This window comes from Petaurus breviceps, unplaced genomic scaffold, assembly GCF_028583685.1.
Source record: "Petaurus breviceps papuanus isolate PSGF00001 unplaced genomic scaffold, PetGlider_PUasm1.0 391, whole genome shotgun sequence".
NCBI lineage: Eukaryota > Metazoa > Chordata > Mammalia > Diprotodontia > Petauridae > Petaurus > Petaurus breviceps.
This window is the reverse complement of record NW_027186310.1, coordinates 1,516,048-1,534,768: the sequence shown is the minus strand read 5'-3', so window position 1 is coordinate 1,534,768 and position 18,721 is coordinate 1,516,048. Positions and strand designations below refer to the sequence as shown.

At 39.5% G+C, this 18,721-nt stretch overlaps 1 long non-coding RNA gene across 1 annotated transcript; it reads left to right on the top strand.

Moving 5' to 3' along the window:
- The first annotated feature begins 428 nt into the window (after positions 1-428).
- On the top strand, positions 429-17,438 carry LOC138170821 (uncharacterized). Its single transcript, XR_011170756.1, has 3 exons — positions 429-545; positions 13,957-14,129; positions 17,270-17,438. It is a non-coding gene; the product is annotated as an uncharacterized lncRNA (long non-coding RNA).
- Positions 17,439-18,721: the final 1,283 nt, after the last annotated feature.

Genomic DNA, 18,721 nt, shown 5'->3' with positions numbered 1-18,721 from the left:
GTTCCCTGAATGGGAGGAGAATGAATTGTTTTCTTGAAACCAACCAGTGATTTGAAGCAAAGGTCCATGAGTTGTTTAGGGACTCTTCCCCTTCTTCCTCCAATCCTTTGTAAAATCAAGGACCATTCAGGCAGGGTATAAGGTTCTTGCTGGAATGCACAAAAGACTGTGGCGAGTTGAGACTTATTTGGAGCCAGAAGGAGACAGATTTTAGAGAGCTCAGTAGAAATTCAGCAATAAACTCCAGGAGAACTCAGCAGGGTGTTCAGTTACTGACAGGTTGATGAATATGATTGTCAGGCTGGATTCTTGACTGACATCCCAGAAGACATGCTAGCACATGACCACAAAGCCTGGGAATGGGAGGGGACCAATGGTCAAACAAACAAGTCAGGAGGTGGGGAGTCACCTGGCTTAGGCAGGTATCTCAGGTTGGCAGTACAAGGCTCACTGTAGTGAGTGTGGGGAACAGAGCAAAAGTGAAGAAGGGTGGGCGAGATCCTGGCCTGGATAGGAGAAAACAGGAAACAGCTACTAGGAATCAGGTAAAAAAAAAGTCTTGAGGTTTCTGGGCAAACCTATGCTTGCCATGCGGGAGTCTGGGTACTCACTACATTGATGGTGGGGGGGCAGTTGTATTCCTTACCACAATGGAAAGCTTAGAAAGGTAGGGCCCATAAATGGAACTCAAGTCCGATATTACCTGAGACAGAGGCTTGCATGGGCCCAGGCATCAGAAAGAGAAGACTAAAAACTGCTGGACTTGAACAGGAGCAACCCAGTGGCCTTATATTTGGGAATACCAAAGAACAAGACCTTTGCATTCAGAATTCTACTTTCTCAGGGGGTTCAATGAGCAAAGAAGAGAGCCACACATGGGAACTGATTAGTTCTCAAATTGCTGTGCTTTCAGAGAAAAGCTGTAGACTCTAAGGGATAAGTTCATACCATAAGGACAAAGAATGAATTTTTCAGGAGATATTTCTCACTCAGACCTTCATCTGCCTGGAATTTGTGATGGCATCAGGATGAATCATCTCACTCTTGTTTCAAGTCTCATGGACTTGTTCACTGGAGTCATGAAAGATTATTGACTCAAATATCCATTCCCTGTCTCTAAAACACCATTAGGATCCTCTTAAGAGTGACAAGCATCTCTGTAGGGAATTGGGCACTTTGGGCTCGTGCTATGATTCCTTAATAACCACATAGTTTGTACAGAGTTACCTGCTAATGCCCTGATGGGTGGCACTGTCAATAGGACCCTCAGAGCAACTGAAAATGTTTCACTCAGGCTTGCTATACCAGGACTCCTACCAGAACAATGGATGTTCTGGCTGTCCTCCAGAGTCTGTTCCCTTCTGTATTAGTAGAGAGAGCTTTCTCACTTGGAATGCCTTATAACAGTGAAGCCACAGGTCCAGGTGGGCATTTGCTATTCCAATTCTGTAGAAGACAGAGTCTCCTGTAAATCAGAGTTGTCCAACTATGAAAGGGTTCATTGACCCTCTTCTTTACTGGGTATGGCTAGACAGAAGGTGCCTAAAAAGAGACTGGACAGGCCCTATTTTTATGGAGGTTGTGAAAAGGATTGACACATAATGCAGAGCTTCAACTAAATGATTTTAGTTTCCCTTCCAACTTGGAGAATCTGTGACTCTAGGAGAGTCCTCCAACCTCCCTGTGTATACATTTCTACATCTCTAAGAATGGGAATAATCATCCCTTTCTTTCTCCTCCCTCCTTCAACTGTTCCCTCCCTCTCTCTTTCCCTTTCTCCCTTCCTTCCTTCCTTCCCCTCTATCCACTTTCCTCCCTCTGAGTTCCAGAATGACCCGGTTCAATGTGTAATCACTTTTGAAATCTGATTTCCTAGATGCACACTTCTTGGGCTGAGGCACATCCAGACAGGTTTGAAATGTGATTACTGGAGTTCTGAATACACAATGGGCACAAGAAGCTAGCGTGGACATAAGCTGCCTAGCTCTTAGAGAAGATTGAGTAGTGATCTAAGTGATAGAAGTACTGAGCTAGGTCTCATACATATAGATATATACATATAGCTATAGATATACAGAAAGATGCATACAATATATACACACATACATATATACATTCACATACACACACAAACTGACCGTATTCTGGGTGAAACTTGGACAGAACTTCTGAGACATGAAGTATGTCTCTTTCAATTAATCTTGTGAGGTCCATAATAGTAAACCAGGTAATCAAAATCTGGGAGAGATTTTTGAACTAAGAACTTCCATTCAAGAAGGTACTTTAGAACGCAGAACACCACCATATTGACCCAAAATACTGTATAATATCTAAGCATAGTGGAATATGAAGCACAAAACATAGACTGCCAGATCTTAGAGATGGCTACATCAAAGAATCTCAAAGAAAGAAAAGACCTGAAGATGCAGGATTCCAAAGCTGGGTGGAAATTTTGGAAGGAAGATGTCAGAACTGTGGCAGAACCTTATAGCAAGGAAAATAGAGAACTTAGGTCACAAAATATCAGCACTGGGAGGGCCCTCCTACATTATAAAGTGGTTATCCTATAAAGCCAGGGTGGTTTGATGAAGAGGAGAGTTCATGCCATGGGTATTCCATTTCTTTTATTATTATTATTATTAATTAATTAATTTTAGTTTTCAACATTCATTTCCACAAAATTTTGAATTGCAAAATTTTCTCACCATCTTTCCCCTACCCCAACCCCAAATAGCAAGCCTACTGAATACCCCTTTGACCAATCTGTTATTTCTTATATCCTCCCCCAATTCACCCTAACTTTCTAGTGGGGAAAGACAGATTTCTATACCCCAGTGCCTGTATATCTTATTCCCTAGTTCCATGTAAAAACAATTGAAAAAAAAACACATTTGTTTTTAATACTTTGAGATCTAGATTTTTTTTCCTTCTATCTTCCTTATCTACCCCAACTGGAAAGATAAGCAATGCAATATAGATTGTGCATGTGTAGTTACCCAAATCATTTCCATAGCAGTATATTGTGATAGACTAACTATATTTCCCTCCATCCTATACTGCCCCCCACTTATTCTACCTTTGACCCTATCTCTTTTCAAAAATATTTGCTTCTAACTGCCCTCTCCCCCAATCTGTCCTCCTGTCTATCATCCCCCTACTTATCTGCTGCCCCCTCATTTTCCTATAGGGTAAGATACTCAACTGAGTGTGTATGTTATTCACTCCTTAAGCTAAATTCAATGATAAAAAAGTTGTCCCATTCCCTTTCAACTTCCTGTCTTTCTCTCCATTGTAACACTTTTCTCTTGATTCCTTTATATGAGATAATTTACCCTAATCTATCTCTCCCTTTCTCCTTCTCCCAATATATTCCTCTCTCACATATTAATTTTCTTTTTAAGATATTATCCCTTCCCATTCAACTGATCCTGTGCCCTCTATGTATGCATGTACACACATATGCCCATGCTCACATATATATTCATATACACGTACACCCTCCTATACATACATATATGTGTAGGTATATATATATATATGTATATATATATATATATATATTCCCTTCAACTATCTTATACTGAGAAACATCTCATGGGTTACAATTATCATTTCTCCATGTAGGAACGTAAACAGTTCAAGTTTAAACAGTTCCTTATGATTTGTTTTTCCTGTTTACCTTCTCATGTTTCTCTTGCTTCTTGTATTTGAAAGTCAAATTTTCTATTCCTCTCCATTTTTTTTCTTTTATCAAGAATGCTTGAAAATCCCCTATTTAATTGAATGACCATATTTTTCCCTGCAGTACTATACTGAGTTTTGATGGGTAGGTGATTCTTGGTCTTAGTCCTACCCCCTTTTACTTCCAGAATATCATATTCCAAGCCCTTTGATCCCTTAATGTAGAAGTTGCAAGGTATTATGTTATCCTGATTGTGTTTCCACAAAACTCAAATTGTTTCTTCCTGACTGCTTGCAGTATTTTGTCCTTGACCTGGGAACTCTGGAATTTGGCTATAATATCCCTAAGTGTTTTCTTTTTGGGGATCTTTTTCAAGAAACTATGTGTGAATTCTTTCAATTTCTATTTTGCTCTCTGGTTTTAGAATATCAGGGAAATTTTGCTTGACAATTTCTTGAAAGATTGTGTCTAGGCTCATTTTTTTTATATCATGGCTTTCAGGTAGCCCAATAATTTTTAAATTTCCTCCCCTGGATCTATTTACCAAGTCAGTGGATTTTCCAATGAGATATTTCACATTGCCTTCTATTTTTTTATTTGTTTGGATCTGTTTTATATTATCTTGATTTCTCAAAAAGTCATTAACTTCCAGTTCCTCCAACCTAATTTTGAAGGAGTTATTTTCTTCAGCGATTTTTTGAAATCCCTTTTCCATTTGGCAAATTCAGCCTTTTAAGGCATTCTTCTCTTCACTGGCTTTTTGGGCCTCTTTTGCCATTTGAGTTAGTCTGTTTTTTAAGGTGTTATTTTCTTTGGTATTTGGGGGGGAGTCTCCTTTAGCAGGCTGTTGATTCTCATTTCATGAATTTCTTGCATCATTTTCATTTAACTTTACAATTTTTCCTCCACTTCTCTTACTAGATTTTCAAAATCCTTCTTGAACTCCTCTATGGCCTGTAACCAATTGACATTTTTCTTGGAGGTTTTTGATGCTGGAGCTTTGAGTTCGCTGTCTTCCTCCTGCTCTATGACTTGATCATTTTTGTCCCCCAAAAAGGATTCTATGATCTGTTTGTGCTTCATCTGCTTACTCATATTGCCAGCCAATTATTTGACTTTGGAGCTCTTTGCCATAGTAGAGTTCTGCTTCCAGAATGGAGAGAGCTTTGTCCCAAATCACTGGGGTTTTTACAGCTGCTGGAGCTATTAGAAGGGTGCCCTCTGCAGCCCCCACAAGCTCTGGCTCAATGACCACACACCCCAAGACCACGATTCCAGATCCAAGAAGTTTAAACCAATAAAGATTACCCTCTGAATGGTCCCTTGGCTCCCCTACAATCTGCAGGCTAGGAGCTCCTAAGGCAACCATGTCTCTGTAACCTCTCACACGGGGGCAGGGGCCAGACTGCACTCTTTTGTTTCCCCCACCCACCCCATTCCAACAGAGCTCCACATTGACCTTTTACTTTGTCTTTGGTGTTTATGGTTTGAGAAGTCTGGAAACTGCTACAGCTGCTGGTTATTCACTTTCCTGAAGTCTGCTCCAGCCGCCACTTGTCAGGTTACCCTGTATGCAGAACCCTGGGGCTCCTATGGGACTGTGCTCAGCTACCAGCTCAGGTTTTTTTTGCATGTATTGGAAGTGATTGGAATGGGAGCTCACACCAGATTTGTGCTTCTACTCTACCATCTTGGCTCCACCACCCATTTCTTTTTTTTTGACAGGTCAGTGTCATATACATGATAAACCTAGTTATCAATCAATTATTTATTCATGACAAGTACCAATTCCTGGAATATTACCCCCAAAATCAAATATATCATAATTGAAAAGACAGAAACATACTTTCCATTGATGTGTCATGTATACCTGAATCATCTGTGTCAGCTATCAGGATAGAAGAATAGGTTAATTCTAATAGGAGAGACGATGTGGTCTATTGAATATAGAACTGGACTTTGGAGTCAAGAGACTAGGGTTCAAGTCCCACTTTGGACACCTGCTGCCTGCCTGACCCTGATCCAATTATTCAATTATGAAGAGCATCAATATCCTCTTCTGTAAAATATGAGTAGGGATAGTTGCATTACTTTTCTCATAGTAAAGTGTTTTCTAAAACTTAAAGTATTGTAAGAAGATGATTATTAAGAAGATGAAACTTAATATGTCTAAATGTAAAGTATTTCACTTTACAAGAAGTAAGAAGTCAACTTCTGAAATAGATGATGTGAGAACCATGACTAGATATCAAGTCATATGGGAAATACCTTGAGGGGTTCAGAGCATTGTGAACTCAACATGAGTCAGCCTTTTGACATGGCAGCCAAAAGCCCAACCAGATTGTCAGCATTCTTATTTGGAGCAGAGCATCAAGAAAAAGGGGAAAGATAGTTCTACTCTTCCTTTGCCTGGTCAGGCCGTTCCTGGATTAGTATGTTTTATCTGGAGAGAAATGTTTTTAGTAATGCTACTGATAAACTGAAGAAATAAATTGTGGCAAGAGGGCAGTCCAGAATCTCAAGAAAACTCCAAAGTATGATGGGAGGAACTATTGCCATTTATCTGGGAGGAGAGAAGACTCATGGAAGACTTGAGCAAGACATAAAAGCAAAGGAACAAATGACAAAACGACCTCTGCTTACAATAAACTGAATTCTCTAAAAATGAGAAGTTCTTGCTTTTAAGGTAGTGTGGTCCATTATTATGGTCACTAAACTAGGATTTGTTAAGCAACTACTAAGTTCCAGGGACTGTGGACATTCAAACCGTCAGGTGAAAATGGATGTCCACCCATTGGGACCACATCAAATAGATTCCTCCTCTTTGAGGACTCTTCTAACTCTGAACATCTATGCTTCTATGATGTGTTCTTGGCTATTTAAGGGTCAGGGTTAGATGACTTTTCTTCCACCCTGATTGCCTGACATTTGCTTTGGCTTCCTGCCTGCTTAGTTTTGGGATCTGAGCCCATGCCTGGGCACTTATAATCATTCCCACTTTGCTCTAATATTTGTCTTTCTATTTCTTTGGGTTAAGCCTTGTGGTGATAACGAAGCTGTTCTGGAATGAAGTGTGAATTATGTCCCAATTTAATCTTGCTGCATCAGGAAGAGCCTGAGGCAGCAGGTAGGTCTCCTGGGACCATTTAAAAAGATTATGGATGTGGAGAGTGCTGAAAGAGAAACCCTATAAACACTTCTTCATAAAGATGCACAGCCATTGTAGAGAGGACAGTGACTGAATTGAAGAAAAATCAGTGTACTCACTTATGGAGCAACACTGAGGAAATATGGGGTGGAGGGGGAATCCCAGAAATTCTCCCTCTGCATTGCCATTGCTTGCTCATGGCTTTGAAGGACTTACCTGAAAAGAATTCTGAAATTTATAAAAAATCTCCAAACCATGCAAATCTTTCTTTTTCTTGAAGTCAGTAAAGCATACATCGGAATCCTTATAGGTATCATATGTAAATTCTGAAATGGAGATTTTCTCCTGTGGGGGAATAATGTGAGATTTTGTGGTTTACTGTGTAGTGCATTGTGGGGGGAGGGAGAGTGATGAGGCAAAGAGGGAGAGAGATGGTAACATTATTATCAAAATAATTATCATAATTATTATCATAGATAGCATTATATGGTGCTTTTAGGTTTACAAAGCACCTTAAAATATCTCATTTTGTTTTCATGACACCCCTGAGAGGTGTTATTCTTATTTCCATTTTATAAATGAGGAAACTGAGGAAAAAATTCATTATTATCTTGTGATGGAGCAGATAAGGAGTGGGAGGGTATTCTAGGAAAAATAGGTCTAGTGATCCTGCTGAGCTAAAGAGGCAGAAAGTTCCCTATGTCATGTGAAGCCACCAAGAATTTATTAAACACCTACTATAAGCAAGGCATGTATCTATTTTTGAGAAGTCTCTTCCAGAGGGGTGTATGTTATAGTGGGGATTTTGGTACATCAGTCAGAAAAGAGATGCACTGAGGTCTCCTTCATTTCTCAAGATCCATAATTCTCATTTTGAGAGCACAAGGCACCTTGATACACTATGGCCACTATGACACATCCAAAACATGGTTGTTTAGTCTCTACTCAAAGACTCCTAAAAAAGGATGGCTGCCACCGCCTGGGGCAAGCCATTCCATCTTGTCACTAGGATGGTTCTTGAATAGATTCCCCCCCCCTGACATAAAACCTAAACTCATTTCTTTATAACTTTAATTATTTTCTCCTGGTTTGATCCACCCTGCATTCAGCCTGGCCCCTGTAGACATTGTATAGGAAAAGAACTCTTGTGGAGATGGGACCTGACAACTATATCTATGGGTGCTAAATCCCCTGTCTACTCAGTGGCCCCAGATACTGAAGACAAGAAAAGGAAAATTCCTCCAAAGACCCTATCCAATAGTTCGGCCTCATAATCAGAAAGTTTGATTAATGGAAATTACATTAAAATCCATCACAATCCACTTTGTTGCTGCTTTCCAAAGAACGTGAGACCCTTCCATTTGACTTGAAGCCAAAACTCCTTGAATCTAATTTAGCCTTCTCCTGCAAAATATGAGCTCCTTGAGAGCCAAGGTGTTCTTGCTTTCTCTTCTTTTTTTATTCATAGCACTTAGCACAACCCTTAGCAATAATATGTGCTTATAGATGCATCTTTTCTGTTACACTCATTCCAAGACTTGAAAATACCTCATCCATGGCCAAACCCCAACTCCTTTCTTTGCCTAAACATCTTCCATTCCTTCCAGTGATCCTCATATGAACTGATACAAAGTGATGTGAGCACAACCAGGATAACATTGTACACAGTAATAGCAACATTGTATAATGATCAACTGTGAATGACTTTGCTTTTCTGAGCAATGATCCCAGACAACTCCAAAGCATTTATGATGAAAAATACTATCCACTTTTAGAGAAAGAACTGGTGGAGTTGAAATGCAGATTGAAGCATATTTTTTCCTTGCTTTTCTTTTTTTTTAATGACTAATATAAATATGGTTTTGCATGATATGACAAATTGAATTGATATAACATTTCTTGCCTTCTCTATGGGTGAGGGAAGATTAGGTAAAGAGAAAAAAATTAGTACTCAATTTTTTTTAAAGGAAATTTTAAAATAAATAACAAATTTGGAAAGGAAAAAAGTTATCCCCACATGGTATGAACTGAAAGTTCCCCTCCATCCCAGTCACCTTTTTCTGGACATTCCCCAGAACTGATCACAGAAATTCAAATGTGGTCTAGTGAGCATTAAGTCAGAAGAGCCATCACCTCCTTTATCTGATGAAATTAAACCAGAGTAACCATCACCTACTGAGTTCTTAATTATATGCCTCTCAATACCACTCATTATCTGACTCACTGTTTAGGCTGCAACATCATTCAGAAGCAATATAATTCAAGTTTCAGGTCCCTAAAGCACCCGAACATTTTCTGCAATATACTGCTGTCTAGTCATATCTCCTTCTTCTTGGATTGCAAGATTTATTTTTTATACTTAAGTATATCTTTACATTTATCACCTATCAGATTTCATCTCATTAAATTTAATTCTGGCATGTGTGATAAGTTCGAGGAGGACTTTCACATGATGTTCACAATCCACGTGATGGATTGGTGAACCCTTTTCAGGACTGCTCATCCTCCTTTGATGTCCACCTGATACTCAAATCTCAACTGTGTCATATGCAGTGGCCATGTCCTGAAAAGCTATCTCAGCAAATGGGCTAACCCAAGCTGAAAATAACAGACCCCAAATCCTGTTGATGAATTAGAGGAATGTCTACTCCAAGTACCTGAAGACACACCCAAATCCCCATTCTGTGTACTTGGCAGATAACAATTGATTCCAATGGTCTTAAAGGTATAGGACCAGCCACTGTGAAGTATTGAGCATTTGGTCAGACATGGAAGACTCCAAGGTCATCCATTGCAACACCATTGCCAGTCATCTTGATTTTTCTCTTGCCACTGGGCTTTGACTCTGGAAAAAATATTAAGGCTAACAAATTGGTGCCCCTCTTAAATCCAATTCATTAATAAGTCAAGACATCCTTTTGTGATGTCATTAGTCTTCTTTGAAAACAAAGAATAAACAGCAACGAGTAACACCCCGCTTCTGCACTTTTGAACCCCAGTGATATCCTGTATTTTTACAATCAGACCTGAAGCCATTTTCAGGAAAATGGAAGAAGATGAGATCAATGGGAAGGAGACAGTCATTTTGTAGCCATTTTCAGTTTGGAAACTCATGAAGAAACATCTTAGAGTGATGGAAAGTTCACTACACACTATATCTAAACTGTATTTGAATTTGACCTCAGATACAAGTTACATGACTTTGAATAATTAATTCCCCCTCTCTGAGCCATTGGCTTCATCAGTAGAAGTAGGAATTTAGCCTAGAAATATATATATATATATATATGAGCTAAGCCTGCTCAATGAGGACCAAGAAGGCAGATGAAACATTTTCTTGGATTCCCACAATCTCTCAAGAACCGAAATTATGTCCTAAAGATAAAAGAATTTCAGCTCTTTTCATGGTCTAGGAGACCAAGAATCCAAAATAAAATTTAAAAAAAAAACTGTAACTTACCCTGAGTTCCCTGGGCAGTCCTTTCCCACCTTCTACACTACCTGCAGCAAAGTTGCACTAGCAGATCCAAGGATATAACACAGGTTTACATCAAAACTTACCCCTACATCCCATCCCATCCTTCTGCCTTTGTTCTGTACAGACTCTGAATACAGGCTGGGGAATTTTTCTTGGATTTCAAAATTCAGTTTGCCCACAACCTTTCAAGAACAAAGTCTAATGAGAGCTACAACCCAGAAACATTAATGCTGCAAAGCTCTGAACTCCTGGTAGTTCTGAAGTTCCACTGATAGGAAAATTTGGCTTGGAGATCTCATTGCTGTGCCAAAGAAATAAGGAATATATGGAATGGGGCAGATCATCAAGAGAAGACACTGCAATGTGGGGAGCTGTACAGCAGTATATCGTGCCTGAGGGGAGAGCACAACATCCAACTGGGGACCATTCTAACTACCCAAAAATCAGTTAAGGAGACATGGACTGGTGAACTATGAATTTCCCATTGAGGGAGGAGACTAAGAAACTTTGAGATCTAGCCCTGAAGGAAACCCACAATCAGGGGGTGACAGTAAGATGTAAGCAATAAAGAAAACAGGTTGGGAAGGAGGGGAAGAATGAAAGTACTAAAGGTTCTAGAAGGAAAAAATGTCAAAGACCTTGAAAATAAACAGGAAAAACAGGGACTACAAAAGGAAATATGGCTCTTAGATCTAGTAAATGAGTTTAGGCATCTAGGAATAAATATGAACCGAGGGAAAATGATCTAACACTTGATGGGACAGAAGACCCTGTGGAATTGGAAGAGGGCATAGAATTATAACATGTTCTTCCTGAGTGGTTTAAAAGAGAAATGAGAATTACAAGAGCAGAATTTGTTCTGTATATCAAAATAATAATAATAAATAGAAAAACTTGAATCTGCAATGGCAAGCCTCACCAAAGAAACAAAAGGGAGAACAATAGTCTGGGAGTACAAATTCACATAAATGATAAACAACATAGAACAAAAGCGGAATTTAGCCTGGCTACAGCACTATATAGTCCCTATTAGATATGACATTGGGTAATTGCACAGACTGACTTATCTTATAAATGTGACTAGTTTCTGAGCAGCAGGACTTGTGTAAATAATATCTCCTCATCAGTGTTATAGTGAGATTCATAAGAATTCTGTGTGATGTAAATGAATATATATTTTCATAGAAAATCAGAATTGTAATAGACCTAAGAAGGAATAGAAATGAACCCCATGGCATAAGCAAGAATCCATCCTAGAACGCCCCCAAGAAGTAGCCATCTAGCCTTTGAAGAACTGCAGCGTGTGTGTGTGTATGTGTGTGTGTGTGTGTGTGTGTGTGTATTCGAACCCATGGCATAACTGTGTCCTTTCCAATGTGGTCCCTGCCACTTTTGAATAGCTTTCATTCATTTCCCTTAGTTTGTCTACACAGACCTTCATTAAATGAATAGCAGTTTCAAGGGAAATGAGGAGATTGATACTCAGTAGGAATAGCTGAGTTCTTTACAGTCTGGAGTCAGTCTTCAGTGGACAGAGGAGAAAATTAAAATCCTCCTCCTTCCCATGTAGCTGACTGATGAACTGAGGTGATGTGAACATATTCAATGGAAGAAAAAACGCCAACAAAAACATAGCCTGTGATGTCAGCTCAGTCATTCTGATTCTCGACAGAAGAAATATGCTTTCTTCATGGGATATTGTGTTTTCAGTGAGTCTCATAATGAAATTTTGAGAAACTCACTGATGCTCGCCCAAATTTTAGCTGGGATGCCTATTATGAAAATTGATCACACCTGCATAATGCATTCTAAGTTATGGGTCCAAGAGATGATAAATCTCAGAAATTTGCATTGAATAAAACATTTGAGGAGATGTCTTTGTAGTCTAGAAGATTAGCTGATTTGGGGATTGGCTGCTACAGTACCCCAAAATAAAGATAAATTCTACATAATGCATATGTACCTCCAGGGAAGTGTTTGAAATGATAAACTCCTTTTTTTTGTAGTGCTTGCAAGCATTTACTTCTAATCATTTAGTACCATTGACTATTTGGAATGAGAAGTACCTGCAGGGAAGACCGATTAAGAGGGGGGAGTGGAAAGGCCCACAGAGCCTTCTTATCCATCTTCTTTCCTCTTTCCTGTGTTTTCATGTATGTGGGAGGGAGAGAAAGGAAAGCAACCAGGATCAAAGCAGGAAAATAGAAGAGGGGGGAAGGCAGGAGTAGAGACTCTTTTGTTTTTGTTTTTAATGAGGAAAGCGGAGAGAGGAGAATTATGAACAAAGAAATTACATTCAACAATCATTTACTAAACAGTGATTGGGGGTTAGTCCTGGCTCAAGATCAGGGGTCCAAAGAGATGGGGGAGGGGAGGGAAAGGAAGGAAAGAGGGAGAGAAAGAGTTCACATTCCATCAGTGACAGTACCACTCTGACTTTGGGAAAGCATGTCCCCCTCTCTGGGCCACAGATTCCTCATCTATGAAATTAGGAATTAGGACAAGACAATGTGTATACTCTACTGACTTTTAGCTCCAATGTGCCAGGATATGTCATCGTACAGGCAGACTTTATACCACATAATGTATCTATCAGCAAGCATTTATTAAGTGAGAGGACAAGAATGAAGAAAAAGAAGAAAGGAGAGAAGGGGCGGGGAAGACCAAGTAAATGAATGAAAAATGCTCATTAAACATTTACAATTTTCCAGGCACTGTGCTATGATTTGGTGATACAAGTATAAGCAAGGAAGACAGTTCTTGCTTTAATAGAGGAAGACAATAAATATCAGGGAAATTATGGGCAGGGAGGCATGGTTTGAACAGAGAAGTCAGAATGAATGGTGGCGGAAATCCTTGGGCAAATGAGTTTCATCCTTACTGTGAATGGCAGTGGTATTTGGATGATTCCTCTGAGAGGTAGAGTTGGGAAGTGGGGGGCGGGGGGGGCAGAGTATGTACTCATGTCCTTGTATTCCCTAGACATTATTTTGTAGGCCTGATACTAGTGAAAGTTAACAAGATCCTAGAATTAAAGGGCTGGCTATGAACTTCAGTTACTGATGGACTTGGAAAGTGGATCCCAATAGGTAGAAACATGGAGCCAAATACAGAGAAGGGAAAGGGTTTCATTTATGTGGATAATTTTCTTTTCTTCCCATTGTTCACTCATGGGCAAAATTCAAACATAACCCTGTTATAACTTACCTCTTTCTGAAAGTGTTTTTTTTAACCTACCCTTGAGTTCCCAATGTTCCTTCCCTTGATTACTCACAGGCTCTGGTCTGACATATACTTAACAGTCTCAGTTTCAAAGTCACTTGAGATGTGATTTTTTTCCCCAGAAAGTGTAACCACACTGCCCTAGTCTGGTCTGTTCTTTGACACGACTGTCTTATTTGCAAAGAAGCAGTAGGTGTGGATGGCACATGCTGAAGTGGCCATAAACTGGGATTGGCATCAGCTGGGAAATATGAGGTGTGATGACCAGATGATGTGAATGCTTCTTCTTTAAACTAACAGGCCAGAATTTAAGCATCACAGTGACTGCTGCTTATCAAGTGAGCCATTCAGAAGTCAAAGGACAAGCTAGAAATGCTTCTTAGAGGCTTGTCTTCACAGCATATTCTCTTTGGTGGCAAATTTTAGGCCTTGAAGACTGCAAATAAGCATGACTCATTTGTAACCAGCTCCAGGGCTGAGCTGAGTTATACCATTGGTTTATGACACTCTTGGTCCAAAGCAAACTCGGGGAGGAAGCATGATGTGGGCACCCGGACTCAACTCCTGTCTCCATCACTTACTACAATATGTGAAATCAAGTAAGTCACCTAATTTCTCTTTATCTTAGCTTCCTCATATGTAGAATAAGGCATATGAACTAGATCCCTTCAGGTCTTACTTCAGCTGTAAATCTGTCCTATAATAATACAGGGTCGTAGATTGAACTGGATGACACGGCTTCAAAATACCAGATTCATAATGGTAGGTAGGAAAGATATGACTACATAGCAATTTGAAGAAGTTTTAGAGGGTTGAATAGATTGAGAGCTTAATGTAAGTCAGCATGGCAACATTGCATTCAAGAAAGCTAAGCCTATTGTCAGCTCTCTTGATAAATCATTTAGATAGGCATAGTTCCTAAAACACAGGAGGTGAGAATTCCATTATAAACTGGCTTATTGAGACCACATCTGGGTATTCTGCTTAGTTGTTCATTTCTAGCTACTACATATAATATGTAAATTGTATATACATAGATGTATAGATAGACATATGTATACATGTATGTGTGTATATATATATATAAATATATGTGTGAATGTATATACGTATGATTTTATTTTATTCATTTTAATCCTAAAATCTTCAATCCATACTGTCACATCAGCTCTCTCTCCCTAGCTTTATGTCATTAAAAATTTTGATAAATATTACAGCTGTGCCTTTAAGTAATCAACAAACACATTGACCAGTATGAGGCCAAGAGTGGATCACTGGGCATTCCCACTAGACATTCCCCTTTTGCTGAGATCAAATTGACTGATAAACTTTTTTTAATTTAATAATCATGTTCCAATATTATTGGTTTCCTCTATATTCCTTAACATTTTAGTTTGTGTATTGAAAAACATGAGACTGAGAAGGGATCCACATACAAAATCATTGAGACAACCCTGACACAGAACAGTATTGTCTATCTACTCTTTGCATAGAGCCATTGAGACATTTCCAGATCTACTTTATTATGCAATCACCTGGCCCACATTTCTCCAGATTTTCCTTGCATAGCCTGGGCAACATTGGCAAGGGTTTTGCTAAGATGAAAGCAAAGTAGATCTATATCGTTTGCCAGATCTAACAATCTAATAACCTTATCACAAAAGGAATTGAGGTTAGTCTAGCATGTCCTATTTTGGATGAAGCCATGTCACTTCTTTGAAATACCATTTCCCTTTCCAAATATTCACAAACCATCCCTTAACTAATGGATTATAAAATCTTGTCATGTTACAGTGTGTATATTGTAAGATATTTTCTGAAATTTTTTGGAAACAAGGCTGTTTCCAACGTGAGGTTATCCACACTAGAGGCACCAGTCAATGTATTTTACATAGAATCTCTGCATGTTATTTCAAAACCATGCAAGGTGTTTATTTTGTTCTTACTGCATTGTCCCATCTGTCCCACATGGAGCCCAAGACAATTTTTTACTTTGAGAAATCTGTACTTTGAGAATATACGTAGAGTTTTAGAGTTGGTACTCTAAGACCTAGATCCAAGCTCTAAACCTGTAACTTGTAATTTTGATAAAGTTGTATTTTTTAATATCCATAAGGCTTAGTTTCCTTATTTGTAAAATAGGAAAATAACATATGTACTCCCCAATTCAGTAGGTCATTATGTGTAAAGACCTTTGTATATTTTAAAATACTGTAGAGATGGGAGTTATGTACCCTCATTAATGTAGAAGGATGCTTATCCCAACTCTTACAGATAAGTCCTTGATGCCAGGGCAGGGTTATATCTCTCATAATGTGTTCTGTAAACACCACTGAAAAGTTGGAGGTTATTCTGTAATGTAGAACCTCCGTCTGAAATGGTGGCTTCCTTCCATTAGTGAGTTTCTTTGGGGGTCTCCATTTTGCAGACAGTTTCAGGCTTCCCATGCTTCATTCCCCTTCCAGCTGTACTTCTGAATCTCCCAGGTTTCCCCTTCATACTCTAGCCTGGGAAATGCCTCTCCCATGTAGCCTCCATTTTCAGTTCTCCTTTTATGTTCTCTTCTACCATTAGTATGCGATCTCCTTAAAGCTAAAGACTGTCTTTCATTTTGTTTGTGTTTTACCTCCAGTGCTTGGCACAGTACCTGGCATACAGTAAGCATTTAACAAATGCTCATCAATTATTTTTAATGCCATCAGTGTGAGTTCCACAAATGGACTTCTTTCCAGAAGTTTAACTGTTGAAAATTTAGTTAGCTATCTTTGGTAGGTTTTAGATATAGAGATTTACAAAGATGGAACAGTAAGAACATTTGATATAAAAATCCCCTCCACCACAAGTCTTTTACATGTGCATAGAAAGTCCAGGGGAAAGTGGGCTCAAGCTTAGAGGATATGTGTACCAAGGAGGTGCCTACACTCTTGGTTTCTTGAAGTTCTTTTGCTCTCATTTGTGGGAGTGCTCAAGAAGTTCTCCTTAGACATGGTGTCATTTCTTTTTTGGGCTTTTCTTTGTGGAGCCAAGAGTCTAACATCCTATTTATCCTTAACTCTCAATGAAAACATTTCCATTAGCTGATCTTAAGAAACGCTGCCAAGACACCTAGGGGAAGATGGGAAATCAAACATCTTCTGGAATTCTTAAAGCTTACAAGGCCTTCTTCTGACCAAAGGGGAGGAGAAGGTAACTTAGGCAGGGAACTAAAGCTAAGACATTTCCTCTCTCCCTCCCCCTTCAGTGGTTCCTTTCTGGACAGAGGGGAAGGTAGTAACTTGGAAATCAATGCTCCCTCAAATTTCATGAATGTCTCCAGTTTGAGTTAGCATGAACATTTATAGATTACCCCTGGGGTCTGAACATATAATTTCACTACAGTTGAAGAACTTTTTTGACTTTAAGATCAGTCCTTTATCCTAGTTAAACTATCCTAGTTAAACCATCAAGACCATAATGGGTTTGGATGGCTTCAACTCTGCCACCACCACACGTGTGGATATATCTCTTTATAGGTGTATGTATCTATATATCTATATGTATCTATATACACATATGTATTTGTATATGTATGAATGAAGACATATGTCGCACACATACATATGTGAATGTATATATACATGTGTGTATGCACACACATATATACATGCAATATATATGATATGCAGACATATGTAGGCATACACACATGACCACATTTGCCATGTCTGAGAATGAATATAATCTCTCTTTCCTCTTTTAGTTCATTGCCCTCTGGGAAAAGAGGTTGGTTTTAGAGGAAAAAAAGACAATGGTAACACCAAGCCATTTGAAATGACTATTTAAAATGAGTTCAATCCCCAAGGAGAAGGAAACAATGGAATGTTAACCAAACTTGTGTCATTATCTGCTGCTGCCTCACCTTGGAGCTTCCTGGCAGGCAAAGCCGAGCTATCTTGGAACAGTCTATGATTCCCGTGGCCTGCTCACCCCACCCCCCACCCCCCACCCCCCACCGTGCTCCCTCTGGTCAGCTCCTCCTAGTGCCTACATCTCATGGGATGGCCCCAGTCTGCCTACTCTCATTCTCCTCCTGGCCCTGTTCCTAGCTTTCTGGAACTCCGATCCATGGCTCCCCACGAGGCATCTTCCCCCTTCCTCCTCCCTCCTTTTCCATTCCCTTTTTTGCATTCTGTTCACCCATTAGAATATGAGTTCCTTGTCTTTGTGTTTGTAACACCATCTTCAGTGCCTAGCACATAATAAGCACTTATTAAATGCTTCTTTCCTTCCTAAATGAGCCTCTTGTTCTTTGTACACTGAGAAATTCATATTTTGTGATTGTTAGTAATAGAATAAAAATTTCATTTAAAAAGCTGTTGTGTTGATTATCCGAAGACCAGCTGACCAGCTGCTAGAGGCTGGTCTCAGGGGTGGCTTCTTTGGGTCCAAGTGACCAGGAATAGGCCATGCCCTGCATGGAGAGCAAGGGTCTGTCCTGCCTGCTAGAAGACCAACAGCCAGGAAATCAGCAGTACCAAAGCCAGCAGCTGTTGTGTTTATTTTTTGTTTCTGTTTGACGGGGGAAGAAAATACACGAGTGGTTATGTTCTTTTACTAAACATAGTTCACCTTCATAAATCACTAAATTTCTACATTTCTTCCTACTTTCAAAATGAATACGTGCTGTTCCCCCTCCCCTGCCATGCTATGTGATGTTGATGAGAAGGGAGGCATGGCATACACCCCAGAAGAAGCAGGAAACTCAAATGGAAGGAAGATACGCCCACCCTGGGTCCCAGTCAATGGTCATGCAATGAAATGGGAGATGCTTTACATGGTATTGAGAGACCTTGCATCTCTAAGCTCTGCTTCTTCCAAGGGGATTGCTCTGCTTTTTTTGTTAAAATACAAGCATATTCAATGTGGCTTTACAGAACAGCTCTAGGCCCCTACCTACAAGAAACCTCACAGGCCCCTTGTCTCTTCACTATTTTGATTAGTCCCAGTCATATGACTTTGGCATCATGGACTTGCACCCATGGGAACAAGCAGGTATACTTACCATATACAGTGTGTTATCATTTTTGTTAAGAATTAGTGAAAGGAATAAACAGTGCACAAGAAAATATTGATGAACTAACAGCTTCTCTTGGACCCACTCTGCCCCTGTACAGTAGGCATGGTCCGTACTCACATTCTCATTCTGGTTCTT